This window comes from Pinus tabuliformis, chromosome X (genome assembly GCF_031772625.1).
Source record: "Pinus tabuliformis cultivar Carrire ecotype Pingquan chromosome X, CPIR1, whole genome shotgun sequence".
Taxonomy (NCBI): domain Eukaryota; kingdom Viridiplantae; phylum Streptophyta; class Pinopsida; order Pinales; family Pinaceae; genus Pinus; species Pinus tabuliformis.
Genome location: NC_142308.1, coordinates 635265900 through 635288197, shown reverse-complemented (window position 1 = coordinate 635288197; position 22298 = coordinate 635265900).

Sequence of the window (22298 nt, the reverse complement as noted above, 5' to 3'; positions counted from 1 at the left end):
GCTATCTGATGATCCCGCAGCTATCTGGAGATCCTGCAGCCATTTTGTTAAACACTATGATCCACGTGTCAGATTGCTAGACGGGCCACATGGGCACCTAGATATCATCATGGTCGAGGTTCCTATCCTATTGTTTCAACCATACACGTCACCTTCAGCCATGGTCAAAGCAGGTTTAACCACGGTCAACTCAAAGTGGTTCAACGGTGTTTGAAGGCTGTTCGGTCACGGCATCTCCAATGGCGATTTGTCCAAGTTCTGAAGGCGATAGGGAACGCAATCCAACCAGGATTTATGATCCATGATGACAGGAACCATCAAACTCGTTATGCAACCGTGATGTGTCAAAACAGACCTTTAATACGCATGACTGTCTTTCGTTTTTCTGTTAACTAGTTGTACACGTAGATAGGTTAGAAAAGCCTATAAATTGATGCGTCTGCGTACGCTCAAAAGACTTTTTGATTGGTAATATTTTGCTGTACTGTGTTGAATTAAGGAGCGGTTGTAAACTCTGTTTTTTTCCAGCACTCTATTTTGTGACCTGTTGCAAATGGAGTAATAAATACAAGCACTGTTTTGAAGTTTCCAGCTATTTGAAGTCTTTTATGGTTGAATGGACAGAGGGCCCCTGCCCATCTCAGCCTTTTGTAGAGTATTTCTTGTGCAGCATTTTATCATTTCCTTATTTGCTTTCTTGAAAATGTATAGTTTTGTTTACTTGTCTTCTTTTATTTTCAGCTGATCAGTGTTATCTTTTGCAGGTTCCTTTTTGCCCGGGATTTATTTTTATATGTGTTGTGTTTGCTTTGCAGCTGATGGTATTTTAAGTTGACAATTCAAGTGTTGTTTTTGCCTTTATAGCTAGTTTTTAAATTTATTTCTCAAAGAGCTGTTTACATATATGCATGATCTTCATCATAAGCTAACATCTTTCAAGATCAAAATATTACTAACTTGCAGCTTGTTTGGGTACTTTTTGGACTGTTTTTAAACTACTTTCTTTCCTTACTTTACACAGTACATGTGCTTTGAAGTATTGAGTTAGAAAGAGTAAATCATTACCACTAGTCTTTAAAGTAGAAGTTTTGATTTTAAAGTGTTTCCTAGACTATTTCCTCACTACTTTCTAATCATGCTTCCCATAGTACATATGGCTGAAGTAGAGTATTAGGAATAGCATATTATTATCATTAGTCTTTCAAGCATATTTTTCTCACTTTTATAATTCCACTTAAGCTACTTTCTTTCCGTGCTTTACACAGTACATGTGCTTTGAGGCATTGAGTTAGAAAGAGATCATCTTTCATTCTTGGGTTCTAAAAGTGATTCTTTTTCCTTTATTTGGCAACAACTTGAACGGTGTCTAGTACCATTGGTAGTGGTCATTTACTTTCAAAGTTTATTTCAAGTCATTTCAATTTCATTAATTCATTCCAAGCATTTCCTTTCAAGCAAATAGTTAGAAATCACTCAACACACACTTCCACTCATTTAGAATTCACTCTACACACACACCATCACTCACTTGTGTATAAATTCTCATTCCATCTAGGAACATAATTAACCACAACAACAACCCAACGATAAGAAAAACTCTAAGAGGATACTTAAGTACATATAGTACACCTTCACTTCATCAGCTTACGAGCCCCGGGTTGACAATAAATACTAGCAATTTAGCTAACACTAAATTGACTAAACATTTTGGCGCCGTTGCCGGGGAAGTGAAATTAAGTAGCCATATTCTTAGAAGAAAAAATAAAAAAAAAACAACAACTTCAAGGAAAGCAATTAATAACCTATCTAAGTATGCTCTCCTCTTGCACTTTGAAGTGATCTGGAGGATCAGAAAGGAGAAAGTTATTAATCTAATAGTTTCTTAAGTATGCTCTCTTCTTGCACCTAGAGTGAACTGGAAGATCAGAAAAGGAACTATTTAACTTGACTTGAGGATAAAATAAAAATGACATGCATAGAGCTAGAGATTCTAGGGGAAGGTTTTTAGCTAGAGCTCGAAGTTCAATTTTTACAAGTCCATCTGCTTCAAGAGATAGACAAGAGATACCTCCCTTATCTCCAACCGAAACTCCTAGTCCTGAAATTCAAGAACCAAGAGTTGACTCTCCTATACCTTCTATTGAGTTTGAACTAGGAAGAGACTCTTCTCTTTCCCCTACCAGACAACCAATTGTAATTGAGGAAATAGACTCACCTGAAGAGGAAGGAGAAATCTCTTCTCATTCACCCTTTGTAGAAGAACCAGAAGATCTTGAAATCCCTAGGAGAATCATCATGGCAGAAGAAGAAGGAGGCGGTAGAGGTAGAGGTAGAGGAGGAGGAGGAAATAACAATAACAATGGAGGAGGTAGAGGTCCCATTGGAGGAAATAGAGATGGGGATAACACATTTGGGTTTCCCATTGTTGATGAGGACTCCCGAGCCACCATGAAAAACATATCACCATCCGTCCTCCCAAATTTTCATGGATTAAGAACTGAGGACCCTGAAACATTCTTGTTTGAATTTGAAGTTGTGTGTCGAACTTATGACTATCTGGATGATACTCAGAAACTCAAACTGTTCCCATCAACATTAAAAGATCAAGCTTTGAAATGGTTCATGGGATTAGTTACTCAGTCCATTAGGACCTGGGATGAAATGAAACAAACCTTTTTGGATAGGTATTTGGACTATTGTATGCCTACTGATCATAAGGGTGAAGTTTTTAAAATGATGCAAAAAGAAGATGAGAGCTTAGAAGATTTACTTGAGAGATTTCAATATAATCTAAAAAGAGCAAAAATGAGCACCTTGGATGAAGAGACCTTAAAAGCCCTCTTATTAAAAGCCATTAGGGATGAGTGGATAGATATCTTAAACATGATGGGGAAAGGGGATATTTCTCAACTTCCTCTCAGTGAGATAGCAGAACTATGTACCCATCTCTCAAGAGGCAAATCAAAAACTCAAAAAGGGCCTAGAGATCCTTCTCTCCTTAGGGCAAATAAATCTGCAACAGGATCAGTGAGTAGGGCTGAAATTGGTAATATGCTAGATGAATTTAAAACTGACATCTTAGGGAGTCTTAGTGAACAAATTGATACCCTTAAGATTCAGAATAAACAAAAGGCAGAAGCCGAGGCTATGACCATTTTTTGCCCGAAGTGTAGAAAGAAGCATGCTTTAAGGGAATGTCCCTTGGAAGCACAAGTTGTGGAAACCTGTGTAATTTGCTCAGAAACCCATGAGACCAAGGAATGTCCTTCAATCCCTGGCCTCAAAGCAGTCTTTCAAGAAGATCCAAGTACGCTTGAATCTCTTTGTTTTGTTGCAAGGAAACCTTGGCAGGGGCAGCAAAATCAAGGGTCTAACAACTCTATGAATTTCCAGCCCCCACCAAATTGGAATCCTTGGCAACAACCTTGGTCACAACCACAAAATCCTTTCCAAGCATGGTTGCAAAGCATGCAAATGCAAAATCCTTATGGGAGATTTGCCCAATTCTATCAATATCCTCAATCCTTTCAGAATCAGCAAGCTCCCCAACTTCCAAATCAAGGTCAACAATTGTCATTACCATTCCCTCAACAACAATCTCCTCCACAAAATCAAAATTCTCAACTCTTGTTACAATCTCAGCAGAGGCCAAATCAACTTCCCTCTCAACCTCAACCAAACCCCAATAATAGGAATCCTCAAAATGCTTATGTGATGGAAGGTCAACCACTTATGGAAGGTCAACCATTCCCTACCTATATGGTTGTCCCTCTCAATGAGGTCCAACTCAGATCAGGTAGAATCTTAGACCAACCTTCTACAAGTACTCAACAACCAAGCATTTCTGAGGAAGAATCTCTCAAAGCCAATAAAGGTTCTGAAGTATCCCTTCAAAACCCAAGCATTAAAGAAAAAGAAAAAGAATCAACTCCCTTAGTAGAGCAACCTACATCTTCAACTATTCCTCCTTTTCCTGAAAGATTGCAAATTGATAAAGGAGTGGAGAAGCAGATTTGGTTGCCTGACTATAGCTTTCTAGATGAATTAAAAAATGTCTGTATCAAGATCCCCTTGTTAACAGCCATTAAAGAGATTCCCATTCTAGCAAAGACAATAAAGGAGATGAGTTTGAAAAAAACAATAAAAAGAACCAGAGACACAAAAAGGATACATCTAGTTGGAAAGATTGCAGACATTATGATGGGTAAAATTACCATGCAAAAATATGTAGATCCCGGTAGCCCTATTGTTAAAACTCATATTAATGGGGTTGAAATCCCAAATACTTTGATTGACTTAGGAGCCGCTATCAACATTATGAGTAGACAGACCATGGATCAGTTAAAACTTCCTAATCTTCTCTTTACACCTACTTTGCTGCAACTTGCAGACAGATCAATCATTAAACCTGATGGTGTATTGGAAGACATTCCAGTCTCACTAGACTCTTGGGAGTATCCAGTTGATTTTATGATTTTAACTCCCAAGAACAATCTAGGAGGACATCCTCTTATTTTAGGAAGACCTTGGCTGGCCACAGCTGATGCTTTCATAAGTTGTAGGTCGAGAGACATGTATATATCAGATGGTAATTCTACCAAGAAATTCAACTTGTATCCTCCCGCAAAGGCAATAACAGAAATAGGAGAAGATGAGTGGATTAATGATGAGGAAACTCTTCAACCTGTTCTAACCATCTCTGAAATCAGTGAGGACAGTCAAATTCTAAATACATTAGAAAATTTTGAGGCACCTTTAGAATATGACTCTTCACAATTCCAGTTAGATGCAGATATTGAATATCTCTCCTCTAGACAAATGTCTCTCTTCTCAATGGAAGAGTTTGGTAGTTCTTCAGTTGAAATCTTTCCAGGAAAAACATTAAACATTAACAAAAACTTGGAAAGACTACAACAAGAAGAATTAACTAAACTGTTGCAAAAACATTCCACTGCCTTTGCATGGGAATATACCGACATGAAAGGAATCAACCCTAAGACTTGTATTCATCATATTTACATTGAAGAAAACAGCAGACCTATTAGGCAGCCACAAAGACGGATGAATCCAAATCTTAGGGAAATTGTGAAAGAAGAACTTCAGAAATTGCTCAAGGTAAACTTCATTTACCCCATTTCAGATAGCCAATGGGTTTCTCCCTTGGTTATAGTACCCAAAAAGAATGGTAAATGGAGAGTTTGCATTGACTATCGAGAATTGAACAAGGCAACCTTAAAGGATCATTTTCCTCTACCTTTTATTGATCAGGTATTAGACACTTTAGCAGGTAAAAAGTATTTCTCATTCTTGGATGGTTTTAGTGGTTACAATCAGATTCAGGTAGCACCTGAAGATCAAGACAAAACCACCTTTACTTGTCCTTGGGGGACATTTGCCTATCGAGTACTCCCTTTTGGTTTATGCAATGCACCAGCCACATTTCAAAGGGCTGTACTAGGAATTTTCTCAGATCTGATTCATGATTGTGTAGAGGTTTACATGGACGATTTCACAGTCTATGGTAATACATTTGAAGAAGCTTTGGCAAATTTGGAAAAAGTACTGGTAAGATGTAAGGAAACAAATCTTTCTTTAAGTCATGAAAAGTGTTTTATGATGTTTACTGAAGGGATTGTTTTAGGACATCATATTTCAGGAGATGGAATCAAAGTTGATAGATCTAAAGTAGAAGTCATCTCTAAGTTACCTGTTCCAAATTGCCAAAGAGATGTTAGAAGTTTTCTTGGGTTTACTGGTTACTACAGAAGATTTATTGAAAACTTCACAAAGATAGCATCCCCTCTTTTCAAATTACTTACCAAAGATTGTGAATTTAAGTGGGATCCTGAATGTCAATCTGCCTTTGAAGCTTTAAAATCTAGAATATCTGAAGCACCCATTTTAAGGGGTCCAAATTGGAAACTCCCTTTCCACATTTCTACTGATGCTTCAGATACAGCTTTAGGAGCTGTTTTGGGACAAAAGGATTTGATCCCTTATGCCATTTATTACACGAGTAAGAATTTGACTCCAACTGAGTTAAATTATACTGTTACTGAAAAGGAGTTTCTAGCCGTTGTTCATGCTATAAACAAGTTTAGACACTATATAACCGGCTATGAAACCTTTGTCCACACTGATCACTCTGCCATTAGATACCTCATGAACAAACCAGTCACTAATGGTAGAGTTACAAGATGGCTTTTGCTTTTACAAGAATTCAACATAACTGTGTTAGATCGACCAGGTAAGCAGAACACAGTAGCTGACTTCTTGTCTAGAATCCAAAACACTAATGAGGACTCTCCGGTAGAGGACAAATTTCCAGATGAGTATTTGTTTGCAGTAACTACCAAAACCCCTTGGTATGCTGATATTGCTAATTATTTAGTTACTGGAAAATTACCTTTACATTTATTTCCTAATGAGAAAAGGAAAATCATTCAGGATAGTTCACTTTATTCTTGGATCTCTAATGAATTGTTCAGAACAGGGCCAGATTTGATGATCAGAAGATGTGTACGAGAGGATGAGATGCCTGACATCCTTAAAGCATGTCATGACGAACCTTGTGGCGGACATTTTTCTGATAAGAGGACTGCCTATAAAATCCTTTCATCAGGATATTATTGGCCTTCTCTCTTTAAGGATGCAAAGCAATATGTTAAAAGGTGTGACAGTTGTCAGAGAACTGGGAGACCAACTCTTTCAAATGAAATGCCACTACAGCCACAGGTATGCATAGAACCTTTCGAGAAATGGGCTCTAGATTTTGTTGGACCAATTAATCCGCCATCCAAGCAAAATAGATATATACTGGTTTGTACTGATTATGTTACCAAGTGGGTAGAAGCTATAGCATTAACTTCTGCTACTGAAAATTCAGTTGTTCAATTTCTTTTCAAGGATATTTTCACTCGTTTTGGTGTCCCAAGAGAGATTGTAACAGATCAGGGAAGCCAGTTTACATCAAGGATGGTGGAAAAGCTGATGGAGGAATATAAGATTAAGCATAGAACATCTACTCCATACCATCCGCAAGCGAATGGTCAAGTAGAATCTACAAATAAAGTTCTTGAAAGCATCATCACAAAGAATGTTCATCTTCATAGAAGAGATTGGGCAGAAAGGCTTCCTGAAGCCTTATGGGCCTACAGAACTACATGGAGGAACACTACAGGACATTCTCCCTATGAACTTGTTTATGGGAAGGAAGTCCTGTTCCCCATTGAGTTCCAAATCAAGACCTTCAAGACAGCAGTTCAATTGGGGATGAGCTTATCAGAAGCCCAAAAGCACAGAATGGACCAGTTAAATGAACTAGATGAAATGAGACAAGATGCAATTCTAAGAACCGATCTAGTTCAGCACCAAAGAAGTAAATGGCATGATCGACATATCAAGGAAAAGAAGTTTCAAAAGGGTGATTGGACACTCTTGTTTGATTCGAAATTTAAAGACTTCAAAGGGAAATTTCAAACTCATTGGCTTGGCCCATATGAGATTGATGAAGTCTTTAATAACGGAGCAGTTAGAGTGAAGACTATCGATGAACTTCAAACTCCCTTTATTGTGAATGGCCACCGGTTAAAAGTCTACCACAAGCCACTCTCAAAAGAAGAGTTTGTTAAGTTATTTCAAGACGATTCTGGAATGAGGCTGGTGGAGAAGAATTCTTCTCCTCCATCAGCCTAAATCTCTGTTTCTTTCAATTTGAAAAAAAAAAAAAAAAAAAAAAAAAAAAAAAAAAAAAAAAAAAAAAAAAAAAAAAAAAAAAAAAAAAAAAAAAAAAAAAAAAAAAAAGGAAAAGAAAAAAATAAGTGTATGAGCCTGAAAACCAATCTCTGATTGGCAGTCTCATACAGAAAACATAAGGTGAAAATCAGGGTCACCTGACACCTCATGTTTTCCCAAGAAAAAAACTCCCTTTCCCTCTTTCATTTCCATTCCATTTATTTCGTTCATCCATTCATACATTCATTTCTTCACTCCACCTCACTGTTTTTCACTCATCCATTCATCCATTCATTTCTTCACTCCATTTCACTTCAATAATAAAGTTTTTTTTGGCAACTAAAGTGTTTTTCTGCAGCTAAGAAGACTTCACTACAATTCTGCAGCTGTTTGACGATCCTGCAGCTGATTAGCTTTCCTGCAGCCTTCTGTACCTGCACAAAAAAAAACACAGTGTGTCTGAAGAAAACGTTTACAGCTCAGAAGTATCAAAGACCAGGAGAAAGATCATATGCTAGCAATAAATGTTTACAAAGGTTAATAAATCATCAAAAGCCAAATAAAATATGATTCAAGGTATGCTCAAAAACCTAGACTTATGGTTATTTCATTATGCGACTTTTCTTGGATTATGTTTTATTGGCCACTTAATGTAATGATGACCCACTCTCCTTTCTCCCATGCAACTACAAATCTCCGAATCCTCCACGTCTACCAGTTCATAATCACTACAGGTTTTCAAATTACATATGGCTGTTACGGTGGTGCGTCATTAAGGGCCTGTACCCTAATGACGTAACCTAACGCACTACGTCTCTCTGCTCTCGTTTCATAAGCCATGTGTCACTCCATAATCAGAAAACGAAGAAGGTAGCCGCTCCGTCCATAATTTCAAAACCCTCCATGTTTATCATTCCTTACCATCATCTACCGTGTTTCATTATCTACGGTTACCATCCTCTGTTTTTTTTCTCCTCTGCCATACAGCCGTAAACCTGAGATACAGTCGTATTGCGACTGTCAGTCACTATTTCTACCATATCCACGCTAACTCCACCGCTCAACTCTCAATTCCATCCGTAAATTCCCGGTATCTAAAGCCGTTTTCGCACCGTATATCCTCTGTTTCACAAAAAGTTACTGTGTTAAGTTACGGAGTTACTGTGTAAGGTCACCATCAAATTTGTGTTTAAACAAAGTTGAAGAGTCAATGGGAAAGCTTCTGAGGGCTGAACCGGAAGGTTCGAAATTCTTGGAGGCATATCCACAGGTTGAGGAGGCACTACAAAGAGCCAATTGGTTACAATGTATCAGAAAATTTAAGGGCTATCATAAGGAAGTAACCAAAGCTTTTGCTAGATCGTTTAAGGATAAGGAAAGCCAGGCAGAGGTGGGAGATGTAACAATCACAGTCAGCGAAGGAAGTGTAGCAAAGGCTACTTCTCTACCCCAGACCGGTGAACGATGGTTCAAAAACCGGGCAGTCCAAGATCAGCAATGGAAGAGGATTCTCAAAAATCCAGGTATGGACACAAGTGTTTTTACCAAAGGCATTCCAATTTCACATGTTAAAGATGAATGGAAAACTTTATTGCTGTTAGTACAAAAGTTTTTCACTTGTGAAGGAAGATTTGGAGTGATGTATGTCTACCATGGTAAAATTATGATTCAGTTCCAAGGAGAGCATGATATAAACCTCCCTTATTTCCTATTTCAAAGCCTTAGGAAAATGTGTTCCATGGCTCAACGAAATCCACGAAATGTAGAAGCTTTCCTCTGTCACCATGGTCTTGTAAAGTTATTGATAGAAGAACAGTTAAAAGAAAAACGAGACACATGGGAAAAATTCCTTGTAAGGAATCATTTTGCAGAGCCTGGAGAGTCTTCTATACCTAGAAAGAGCAGAAAGAAGAGAAGGGAAAGTATCTCTGAGACTGATGTCTTTGAAGGACAAACTGTAGAAGAAATAGAAGTCCATCATCCTGAACCTGAGATTGAACCCACTGAAGACAGTGCTCAAGAGGTCATCTCGGAAACCCTCGCTGAACTTGCTAAGGAAACTGCCAAAAAGAAAAGAGAGGACAAAAAGAAACAAAAACAAGATAAAGGGAAATCCATAATGCAAGAAACTTACCAGACCACAGAACATTCTAGTGGTGAAGAAGAGGATAACCAGCCTTTAGCACAGAGGATAACCAAACTTCTTGAGAAAACTGCCCACTCCAAAGAAGTAAAAGTTCAAGAACCAAAGGAGAAAGCACAAAAAGAAATGCAAAGTGATGTCATTCTGAGAAGGAGTAGTAGGTTGCAAGGTAAAACAAAAGCCATGAGGACACTCTTTGTTGACCTTAGCACACCTGAGAAGAGTGCTACACAAGTAAATCTTGAGGATAGTCCATCATCACGTGAGGCAGCCACTCCTCCAAGAGAATACAGCCTATTCCAGCCAGAGATGGAAACTGAAATTGAACAAGAATGTAGCCCAAGAAAATCACCAAGTATTGATCCAATGCAACAGGAGGTATACAATTATTATGAGACATTGGAGCAAAGAACTGCTGGGCCAAGTAATGTTCTGTCTTATGAGAAGCAAATAGATTCACTTAAACAGGAAATCTATGAGCTTGAAGTGTTGAACCGTCACATTAAACAAAGGAATGAGGAAATGAAGCAACAAGCGGACATTGCTAAGGCAATTCAAGATAATACCTACCTTCATATGAGCATGTGGCAGAAGAAACACAGCAGGTTGAAGAAAAGATGCCGAAGGTTGAACAGAGCCCTAATTAACTTGAAATTCAAATGTATGTTCAAGAAGCCAAAGGTTAATTTTTCTACACAGAGGAAGAGAAGGAGGTTGGATGTCCTGGTTGAGGCATCCCAGCAGATGGACTGAATTGTGTTTTCATTGCATGAGGACATGCAATACCCTCGGAGTGGGGGTATGTAGAACCTCTATTTTACACCCATTTGTCTACCATTTTCCTTCACTTTTCCTTATCTTTCCTTCACTTTTGCCTCATTTCCACCATAAAACCTCTCAGATCATTACATTCAGTATCAATAAGCATGATCAAGCAAGTTTGCTAATGGATGATTATTTGTTTAGTTTTTTTGACATACTTACAGGATCCCGCAGCTATCTGATGATCCCGCAGCTATCTGGAGATCCTGCAGCCATTTTGTTAAACACTATGATCCACGTGTCAGATTGCTAGACGGGCCACATGGGCACCTAGATATCATCATGGTCGAGGTTCCTATCCTATTGTTTCAACCATACACGTCACCTTCAGCCATGGTCAAAGCAGGTTTAACCACGGTCAACTCAAAGTGGTTCAACGGTGTTTGAAGGCTGTTCGGTCACGGCATCTCCAATGGCGATTTGTCCAAGTTCTGAAGGCGATAGGGAACGCAATCCAACCAGGATTTATGATCCATGATGACAGGAACCATCAAACTCGTTATGCAACCGTGATGTGTCAAAACAGACCTTTAATACGCATGACTGTCTTTCGTTTTTCTGTTAACTAGTTGTACACGTAGATAGGTTAGAAAAGCCTATAAATTGATGCGTCTGCGTACGCTCAAAAGACTTTTTGATTGGTAATATTTTGCTGTACTGTGTTGAATTAAGGAGCGGTTGTAAACTCTGTTTTTTTCCAGCACTCTATTTTGTGACCTGTTGCAAATGGAGTAATAAATACAAGCACTGTTTTGAAGTTTCCAGCTATTTGAAGTCTTTTATGGTTGAATGGATAGAGGGCCCCTGCCCATCTCAGCCTTTTGTAGAGTATTTCTTGTGCAGCATTTTATCATTTCCTTATTTGCTTTCTTGAAAATGTATAGTTTTGTTTACTTGTCTTCTTTTATTTTCAGCTGATCAGTGTTATCTTTTGCAGGTTCCTTTTTGCCCGGGATTTATTTTTATATGTGTTGTGTTTGCTTTGCAGCTGATGGTATTTTAAGTTGACAATTCAAGTGTTGTTTTTGCCTTTATAGCTAGTTTTTAAATTTATTTCTCAAAGAGCTGTTTACATATATGCATGATCTTCATCATAAGCTAACATCTTTCAAGATCAAAATATTACTAACTTGCAGCTTGTTTGGGTACTTTTTGGACTGTTTTTAAACTACTTTCTTTCCTTACTTTACACAGTACATGTGCTTTGAAGTATTGAGTTAGAAAGAGTAAATCATTACCACTAGTCTTTAAAGTAGAAGTTTTGATTTTAAAGTGTTTCCTAGACTATTTCCTCACTACTTTCTAATCATGCTTCCCATAGTACATATGGCTGAAGTAGAGTATTAGGAATAGCATATTATTATCATTAGTCTTTCAAGCATATTTTTCTCACTTTTATAATTCCACTTAAGCTACTTTCTTTCCGTGCTTTACACAGTACATGTGCTTTGAGGCATTGAGTTAGAAAGAGATCATCTTTCATTCTTGGGTTCTAAGAGTGATTCTTTTTCCTTTATTTGGCAACAACTTGAACGGTGTCTAGTACCATTGGTAGTGGTCATTTACTTTCAAAGTTTATTTCAAGTCATTTCAATTTCATTAATTCATTCCAAGCATTTCCTTTCAAGCAAATAGTTAGAAATCACTCAACACACACTTCCACTCATTTAGAATTCACTCTACACACACACCATCACTCACTTGTGTATAAATTCTCATTCCATCTAGGAACATAATTAACCACAACAACAACCCAACGATAAGAAAAACTCTAAGAGGATACTTAAGTACATATAGTACACCTTCACTTCATCAGCTTACGAGCCCCGGGTTGACAATAAATACTAGCAATTTAGCTAACACTAAATTGACTAAACAGATGTCTAGCCTCATCCTCTGTGGCCTTGGTTATCTCTACATCTCCATCCGGTGACAGAAGAGGCATGCCCCCAATGAATGTGTCTATGTCTCAAAAATATATATTACACAAGAATAATTAGAGAGTTTCATTGAAGAATTTAATAAAACAAGTTAAAGAATGCTATAGAATAAATTTTATTCTAATTAGTTAAGACAATAAAATGAAACTATATTAATTTAAATAAAACACTAATATTACCTCTAGCATTTGTTAGTTGATCTTGTGTGAAGCAGATGTTGGGAGACTATTAGCAATACACCCTCGCATAAGGACACAATATGAAGATGAACATGTGGTCCGCCTCACTACCCAGTAGCTCTAGTGCCTCAATAGAAATCTTGGTCAAATACTCTAGTTGGCCCCTCTTGGACATCATCTCGCCCCAGATGTGCATATGCATCTCAGTCATTGGCTTAGGAGAGCGACGGTCAAAATTAGGCCTCGTCTCTCGAAACCTCTCAAAAAATAAACAAAAAATCTCTAAAGCAAAAGGGAAGTCCATCCTACCATGTATCATCTCATGACATCCATCTAAAGCTATACAAAACTGTCACTAAAAATAACAAATCATTTGTTACATTGTGGCCTATGGACCAAAGAACCGACATAAAACAAAAGAGGGAAACTAATGCATTACCCATCACTTGTATGGTGTGCAATGGTACTAACTGATAGTGAGAGGAACCTAACATCCTTTGCACCAAAAGAAACAATAAGTAGTTGTCCACTAGATACCTAAAAATCTATTAGAGAAACTAGATGCTCCCAAACATATCTCTAAGATTAGACAAGTTGACGCTCTTCTGCAATACCATGGGGGACATCAAGTAAACGGGGAAAATCCTCCCCTCTCCTATATAGGCTAGTGATAAAATAATTTCCTCCTCATTAGGTTGAAACCACTAATTAGGACTAACACAGAAAACTTATCGGTGGAAATTCCACTAACAGATCAATTGTGCCAACAACCTAGAGTCCACCTTCAGGGATGTAACCTCTTCATAGTACTTAAGGAGACCTAAATTCATCAAAAGGCCTTGGTTCGCTGCCGTAATAGGGTGAGGGTACAAATCCCTCTCCCTCTCTCATGCCTCCCACGATCGTACCATATTGTACAGGTAAACTCTTTGCTCTTCAAGTTGTTCCTCCTTTCTCCTCCAATGTCTTTGCATGATTGACATTTGAAATACATCAGCCTCATACATAAAACATTAATTACTTTTATTGAATTAAAAATGTGTTTATAATATATTAATTTCAATTAAAAAAAATCAACACCGGTCTACGAAAACACCAAGAAGACACCAGATGTGATGCACAAAAAAAAACAAGAAAGCATCGAAAATGGTGTGTACATTGACTTAATGCATCGACGTTAGTTCACATACATACATAACATTGATTTATTTTTTTAGTGTGGTGCATAGACACAAAATTTCACACAGATGCATTAATTTTACATCGACATACCGCACTAGAACATTTAGGTTTAAATATTGGGTGTTTCATTGGGAAAAAATAAATGCATTGAGAAGTTAATTTTACTAGATGCACCGTCGTAAAAATTATAATTTTTTAAGTGGTGTTCATGAAATTTAACGTTCCAATGGGTTTCAATTTACCCAACGCACCAAACCACTAACGATGTGTTAATGTTACACAATGATTTGCGGTGCACCTTGTAATTTACAGGGTGCACCATGAATGATGTAGGTCAAATGTTTCAAATGCATCGTGAAGAAAATAAAAATAAAAACAATGCATTTTTTTACTTAATTTTCAATTTTACTATATTAAAATTTATTTAGGGAGAAACATAGACATTACGTGTATATTTTCTCATCAGGGAGGCATGGTGTCCAAGTAAATGAAAAAAAAAAAATTAAGTTGCTCGTTCAGGTTTAAATATTGGGTGGTGTGTTAGGAAGAAATAAACGCACAGGGAAGTTAATTTTACCAAACTCACAACCATAAAAATTATAATTTTTAAACCCAGATGCAGGTGTCACTGCAGAACATTTATGAGGATTTACTCCTCACCGGCAGTTGTCCCTGCACTTGGCTCGCGGACGCGGATCCCACAATCCCATAGCATTCAATATGAATTTTCCAGGGTACAGAATAATGGTCACGCATTTGGTATTGAATGCGTGCTCGGCTCGAGAGACTGTGCGCGGAGATTTATCCATGGCCTGGTCTCTGGTTTATGCAATTGCCCTCCTCAACTCTTTCTACTTCCGCCCGCTATTCTTCCAGCACCCCTGATTCGTTCAGGCTACTTGGAAGCTCATCTGGTTTCTAAGTCTGGCCTGGTCCGCCTGTGCTCGGCCCTTTCCCCTTTGGTTCTGCCAATTTCCCTTCCCTGGTCTCTCTGTTAATTCGAAAATGGTTCGTCGTCGTGGAGTCTCTCGCTGTGGAGGCACCTCTGGCAATCGAGGCCTTGCCTCTCAATCTGCTCCCCAGAGCATTGTCCCTCTCGCTTCTGCTTCCCTGTCCTCTCCGCCTTTTGGTCATGCCAGGCGTCTCCCGCACAACTCCTTTCAAACAACCCACTTCAAATTCCATAGCAGGCTCAATAAGCCCGTTCTGTCAGCTAGTGTCACTGTAATCCTTGGTGAGGAGGAGGATAAGCCCAGCAGCTCGGCCCACACCACCACGTCTCAGTCTCAGGATGATAGTGTCCTTCAGGGGGAGGTGGCTAGGGTTGTGTTCAATGGTGACAACATGCAGGAAGAAGGCAACGTGCCTGAAGCTCCTCAGCTTATGGCAGACTCCACTCAGCGCAATGTGCTTGCATGTGAGCCTGTTCGTCCTCCAGGCAACATTTTGAATTTGGTGATTCCTCCAGATGGTGGTGTCACGGGAGATGCAGATAATGCGGTCGTCACGTGGATTGGCTCTCCTAGCCAGGTGGATAAGGATGCTCTCGACTCTCCTAAACATGTTTAATGAATTTGGTTCAATGCCTACTGATGGCATTCTCGCCTCTGTTCTGTTTCTTTTTATGTTATGCATCTCTGGATATTGTCAACTCTGTTCTTGCTTCAGTTCTTGTTTTTGTATCGGTGCGAGCCAATATAGTCTTATGAACAGTAACAAGTCATGGCTCAGCAAGCCTTGTTTTTGCTTTAATTTTGTATATGGCGGTTATGACAGAAGGTTTATCAGCAAAGCCATAGTCAGCGATAGTACTGTAGTGTTAGACACAGAACTGGTTTACTTTCTTGTCTGCCAGGGACTTATAAATCATGTTTCAAGGTCTCTCAATCCTGGAAGGGTGGTTAAAAGGATCTGTATGTATCAGAATCTCTGGATGAGGGCTGGCTTCAACCCCCCTCTGAGGTCTTGATCTCTTTGTACATATTTTTTCTCTCTTTTTTTTAATAGAAATAGTCTTTACGCAGAAAAAAAATAAAAAAATAAAAAAATAAATTATAATTTTTAAAATGGTGCATAGTGAAATTTAACGACAAAATGTGTTTCAATTTACCCAATGCACTGAACCACTATTGGTGCGCTAATGTTACACAATGATTTGTGGTGCACCCTATAAACTCACAAGGTGCACCGTGAATGGTGCAAGCCAAACTTTTTGAATGGACCATGAAGAAAAAAATTAAAAAGCAATCCATTTTTAAACTTAATTTTCAATTCTACTCCACTAAAAAAATAATTTATGGAGAAACATAGACGTTACGTGGATATTTGCTTATCGAAGAAGCATGGTTTCCAAGTAAATGTAAAAAGCGAATTTCACCATTATTTCAAAAAATTCAAAAGTCATGCAATGAGCAACTAAAGGAAGGATGGAAAGAAGGGGAAGTACTAATGGTAGGGAATTTCACAGAGGAAAAAGTGGCACCAATGCTTGGGAGCTCTACAACACTGTAAATGGAAAAAATGAATTGTACGACCAATAATTTATTTTTATTTAACCTTGTTCTATTGCATTCGAGTAACCACACCAAAGCGTATTATTGATGCAGTGCACCATGTTTTTTTTAATTTAAAACCTTACCATAGTGCACCATTTTATTTATGCATCAAGTTGTTTCAAAGCAATAATAGCACTGACGCTTTGTGGGAGTATAACACCGAAATGGTGAAAATGAATTTTACGACCAATACACAATATAAGCACTTGTGCTTCAATTTCACCTAGTGCCTGAGGTCATTCCTAAAATGTCAATGCATCGGGGCTTCATGGGAGTATATCACTGAAATGTTTAAAACAAATTTTACAACCAACATTTTTTTAAACTTAAACTAGCCTGGTGCTATTGAGTAGTGTTAGCACCATGGAATTAACTCTAGGCTGAAAAGAGGATCACAGGGGTAACCACAAACCTCTTGTAAACTAAGGTTCACCCCCCCTAGCCTTAGAGATTGTTTTGTCCTTGTCTCAAGATATCAATCACGTAACAAATGATAGATTTGGGTTTTAGACTCGCTATGAATTATCAGAAATGGATTTTTGGTTTAATTTTTTGAAATTTGGTGTGAAGGATGAGGGCTATTTTGGGTCAAAGTTATAGATCCAAGTGAATAAGGGAAATAACGTATTTTGTGATAGGGGAAGATATGAAAACTTATTGGTGATTTATCAAAAGTTCATTGTAGCTGAAATATAAATGGGTTAGGAGAAAAAATGACAAACTAAGCATCAAATGGTATATGATTCAGATTTTCCATGGAAGAAAAATCACACAATGATCAATTGAAAACTAAACCAAAGAAAGTACACGAATTTTGAAATAAATTTCTTTTAGTTGAGAAAAACGAAATTATACAATATTAAAATATATTTGAAAAATAGATCTGAAAACAAAATATATGTTATTCATGGAGGAAAACAAACGAGTAAAGCATGACATAGGTATCCCTATTCAAACATCATTCACCTTCTTCTATTCATTTTGAAAAATAATGCAATAAAAAATATCCTTAGTCTCTTATAGTTCAAACCCAACCAAACCCTTTTGTAATGTCTTTCTCTTCTTAAAAACAATTAGGAAGATTTTCTTGCACAAAAAAGAAATACTAAATACAATGTATCTCCTATCAGCTAAGAAGATCGAGACAAATTTAATTTGGAAACACCATGTCTTAAATATTAGATAAAAAATTCAGTAAAATTGAGATCATAAAATCAGTCTTATCCACCTACCCATACCTATCCTGATCACTAACATAATTATGGAAGGTCCAAAAATAACCAAAATACAAATGCAAGCTTGAGTGACAAGTTGCGCAGGAGTTGTGCAGCGACTGTACAGTAGACTTCCAGCTCAACATGGTTATATGTTTTATTGGATGAAATTGATTCGATGGGTACACTGGAGATAGTTTTGGGCTGGTGTAGGACCCACTTGATGCATCCTTTAATGCGTGCAGATCCCCGAAATGCCTAGTCACCAGTTGTACAACAGAATTCAAATTCTGATTTTTTTTTTTATATATTTCCCACTCTAAAAACATTGTAATATATGTAAATCCATTGCATACACCTTATAGATCCCATCATGCATCAAATATTAAAAAAAAATCATAGTTTCATAAAAAGAAATGACCTCTTGTGATTGCAAAATGAGCCCTTGGATACACATATTTTTTACTTTCAGCAGCATGTAGTTTTAAAAATGAATAAACCCACCTCATTCAAGAGACCAAAGCTACCTCCTCGTCTTCTTGGTAGATGATGCTTTGGTTTATTTGTTGGATATTGTTTTGACTTCTTTAGATAGTTGTGCTATCATGGGTAGATTGCTAGGTAACTGTGACTGTTTGATTTTCTTGAGTTGTCTCCTAGCCCTTGACAGCTTCTATTTCATCAACCTTAATCTCCTCCTCATAATTATATTTCTTGTGTAATATCTCTTTATCTGTCTATGTAAGGGATGATTTCATTTTAAGTCTATTTTGGCTTTATCAACTATGTCATGAGCTTCTGCAACCTAAACATGAGCTTCTAAGATAGTATCATCGATGGCCCTCTTGTAAATTTCATTATTTTTTGCTATTTGATAAACTATCAATTGGGAGACCCCAATCTCGTCAAATAGCCTATCATACTCCTTCCATTCATCAAATTAAAGCTTATGTTTTGATGGTAGGGATTCTTTCATCTACTCTTTCCCTTTGGTTGTTGACCTTGTCATAGGCTTCCTTAGTTCCACATTGGGTTCTCTTACCTCCTCTACATCAATCACATGTTTTTGTTTATCTTCGATTTTAGGTCTAGGAGGCTTCCTGGGAAACTCACTTTTGTTATGCTAGGTTGCTTATTCTATTGTGTGCCTGAGCTCTCGGTTCTCCTTCTACAAATAGGGAATCTTAAGATGATGTTTAGTAATGTTGTCCTGCAACTTTGTAATTTCAAGGTATTTATCTTCCATTTGAACATACTGCTCACCCCCTACATCCTATGATGGTATATCCCCTGGGAGATCAATGGTGTTTTGATAGGTTGGCTCCTCACTCAACTTTTTGGTAGAAAATCTAGTCCTCGGTCTATGACGAAATTGTGTTTCTTCATGGGAAACTTGTGTATTTCCTTTCCCCTTACTAGTTGCTCTCCTATCCCTCATTGGTTCTTCACTATCTCTTCAACTTTAGGTGCCTCTTCATTTTGTTCTATAGGATAAATGGCTACATGAGCCAGTAATCCTGAAGTTGATAAGAAACCATCCCAAGACATTTTTTTTCTTTAACTCATGCAAAACTAATAGTTTGATTAGTGAAAAATGGAACAAGTTAAGAAAGTGTTTCTCTCCCTTAGACTGAACTCTTATTGCCATCTTGCCCAAGTGTTTGAGTAGGTAATAAGCTAAGTTTAGGCTCCTCTTTTCAGTGAAAGGCACAAGCAGCCTAATGGGATACTGGTACACCTTGCTGAAGCGACCTTCACATGTAAAATACCTTTGTATTACCTTCAAAAGTTGGTTGTAGTGGTTTGATAAGTAGTTTCTTGGGAATTTAGTTTCATATTTGTCTTTGTACTAAGGTTTTTCAAACTCTTTAAAATGTGAGGCATCCAACTCCATTCCTTTGAACCACCTTTCACCCTATAAAGGGATTTCTGTCACTTGAGAAATATTTTATTTAGACACAATAAATTCTAAATCCAATTTTGACCTTGTCACCTTTAAAATTTAGGGCAAACATACTAGCAAGCTAGAAGTGGTGGCCATGTGTTTGAATTTTCTCACAAAAGGCTATGCATCATGTCTCTTTGAATGCCACTCTAATTGCAGGGTCAACATTCACCATTTATAAACTTCTGTGATCAACATGAACTACCTCTCCTCCCTTTGCTTTCCTTCTACTCCTTGGGCTTTCCATCTAGTTTTAAAAACTACAACACACACTTTCAGCTATGTTTTCATGGAATACATCAAGTCTATGAAGAAAAGGTTAACTCATAGTGCAATGAGAAATGAAAAGGATGACAACACGATGAAGTGAGGTGCCAGCATGATGAATAGATCCAACTAATAGGGTTTTCACAAGAGTTAAATGACTTTGGGTCTTAGGAAAATTTGTATTCCTAGACAACATTTTTACATATCAGATCATAAAAGTGGGCATGTGCAAAGCAAATTATGCCAGTTAACATGAAATTTGATTGATGGGCTATGCATAAATACACATTAACACATACAAACTGACACACAAACCCTAAACATTTCAATAACCGTGAACACAGACCAATCAATACATAGGGCGTTGCGTAGCGATTATGTAGAAAATGGACAAAATATTTACTAATAAATGTCTAGTTGGTTTTCTAAAGAAAATTGTAGCTAGAGAATATGTTTTCTACCTTAGACAACATGCAAGCTGGATTGGAAGTAATGGGAGACTAGCATTTACCTCTGCATGGAGCTTGAATCAGATATGTAGTGGTTTCACAACAACTATGTGGTTTAGAATATACGCAGTAGTTGTGAAGCAACCTCCTCCCACTCGAAAAACATGCCTTTGAAACTTTGCCAAGCAAATTTCGGCTTTATGTTGTGCGACCTTTCAAACCTTCTCAGAGTGCAAACTATGGATTGGAGAGAGAATGAGGGCAACATGAACAAAAAATTGAAAGTTTGTGCTCCATATGCCTTGTTATGGTGTTGAATGTAAACTTTGGGTAAATGGGTTATCATAATCATGAATTCTGAATTATGGGTGATGATAATGAATTATGAGTTTAGGGGTATGTAATGGAAATGATGTTGAGAGATGATTTTGAGGGAGTGGGTTGTATGTGATGGTAAATTTGAATCAAGGGAATCTATCATAGTAATTGATGCATGGAAGAAGTATATAAAGGTGAGTTATGAATTTATGAAAGGTGAAATGTGAATGGTGACATGGGGATATGATGGACACCACTAACAAACCCATAGAAAATTAACAAATAGAACTTGACTACTATGGTTTTAACTTGTGACAAATGGAAACCCCATGAAATGACGCCCATGAACCCTTAATGCCTCTACATGAAAAATGAACTTATGACCTATTGATGGTGTTGGACCTACCAACATGTTAGGGGATCTCCCTGGTAAGAAGTCCCAACTAGACCCCAGAATTTTTAGTGTAGGAATCCCAATACTGGGCTAGTACGTTATCGCCTTGACCATGGCTATGTGCAATGGTAAGTATGATGTCCTTGTTGGTAGCAAGGGCGTGACCTTTGCAGCAAGTGAAGGAAGGTGCATGAAAGACCCTAACACATGGAACGGGGGATAAGTGTGCCCCTTAGAAACCTATGATAGCACACAACCTGAAAGGGAACACACGAGCAGAAAGACATCACAAGCTGAAAAGAACGATAATCGATGATCCAAAGTGATGGTTATACCAATAGCACATTTCGTTAAGATTCATACAAACATATACAGAATAGTCCATACATACATGTGTAAATAATAGCTACATATATCATTAGAGTAACCAGGATAGCCAAACAACAATAAGAACATATGCATGAAACACAGTGGCTCTGTTATATTAAGAAAGTTAAAGATCCAATCATACATACAACTGTGACCAACCACTATTCCCGATAGCAGAACATTATAGTTGTTGTCGCCTGCTCCTCCAAAGAGATATACTAGCTTTGCACAGTGAAGGAGCTGAGGCTTGTTACAATACACTCCAAGCTTTCTCGAAGATACACCTATAGGTATATTGGCTCCCAAAAGCCTCTACAATGAGTTATGAGGCTCTACGAATAAAAAAGGGTGGGGTGACCCTTGACATTCCCCTTTGTGACTCTTCATCTACCCTCATGACTCTATTGGCATTACGATGTATGTGTTGTACTTGATCGAAACCCACTCGTGGCAGAAAAACTCACTTGTATATGGTGACTTATGAGCCCTAGAAATGGGTAACTATATGGGCTCATTTTGCCTAATATTCTTATTTAATCCACCATTCTCCATAGTTTTATGCATGCTTTTGAATATGTTTATGTTAATTGTGTGAATAGGAATAGTCACTTCACCACAAGGTCTAACCCATGCTTATTGCAGATTTTTGGACATTTTTGGGACCAAGATCAGGCATTTATGAGCATATTGGTAGCTCTGTATCAGGACATTTTTGAGCTTCTTCTTGTAAACAGGTTTTGGATGTAGCTATTATTTTTTAATCAATGAAGATGAATCTTGCTTTGTG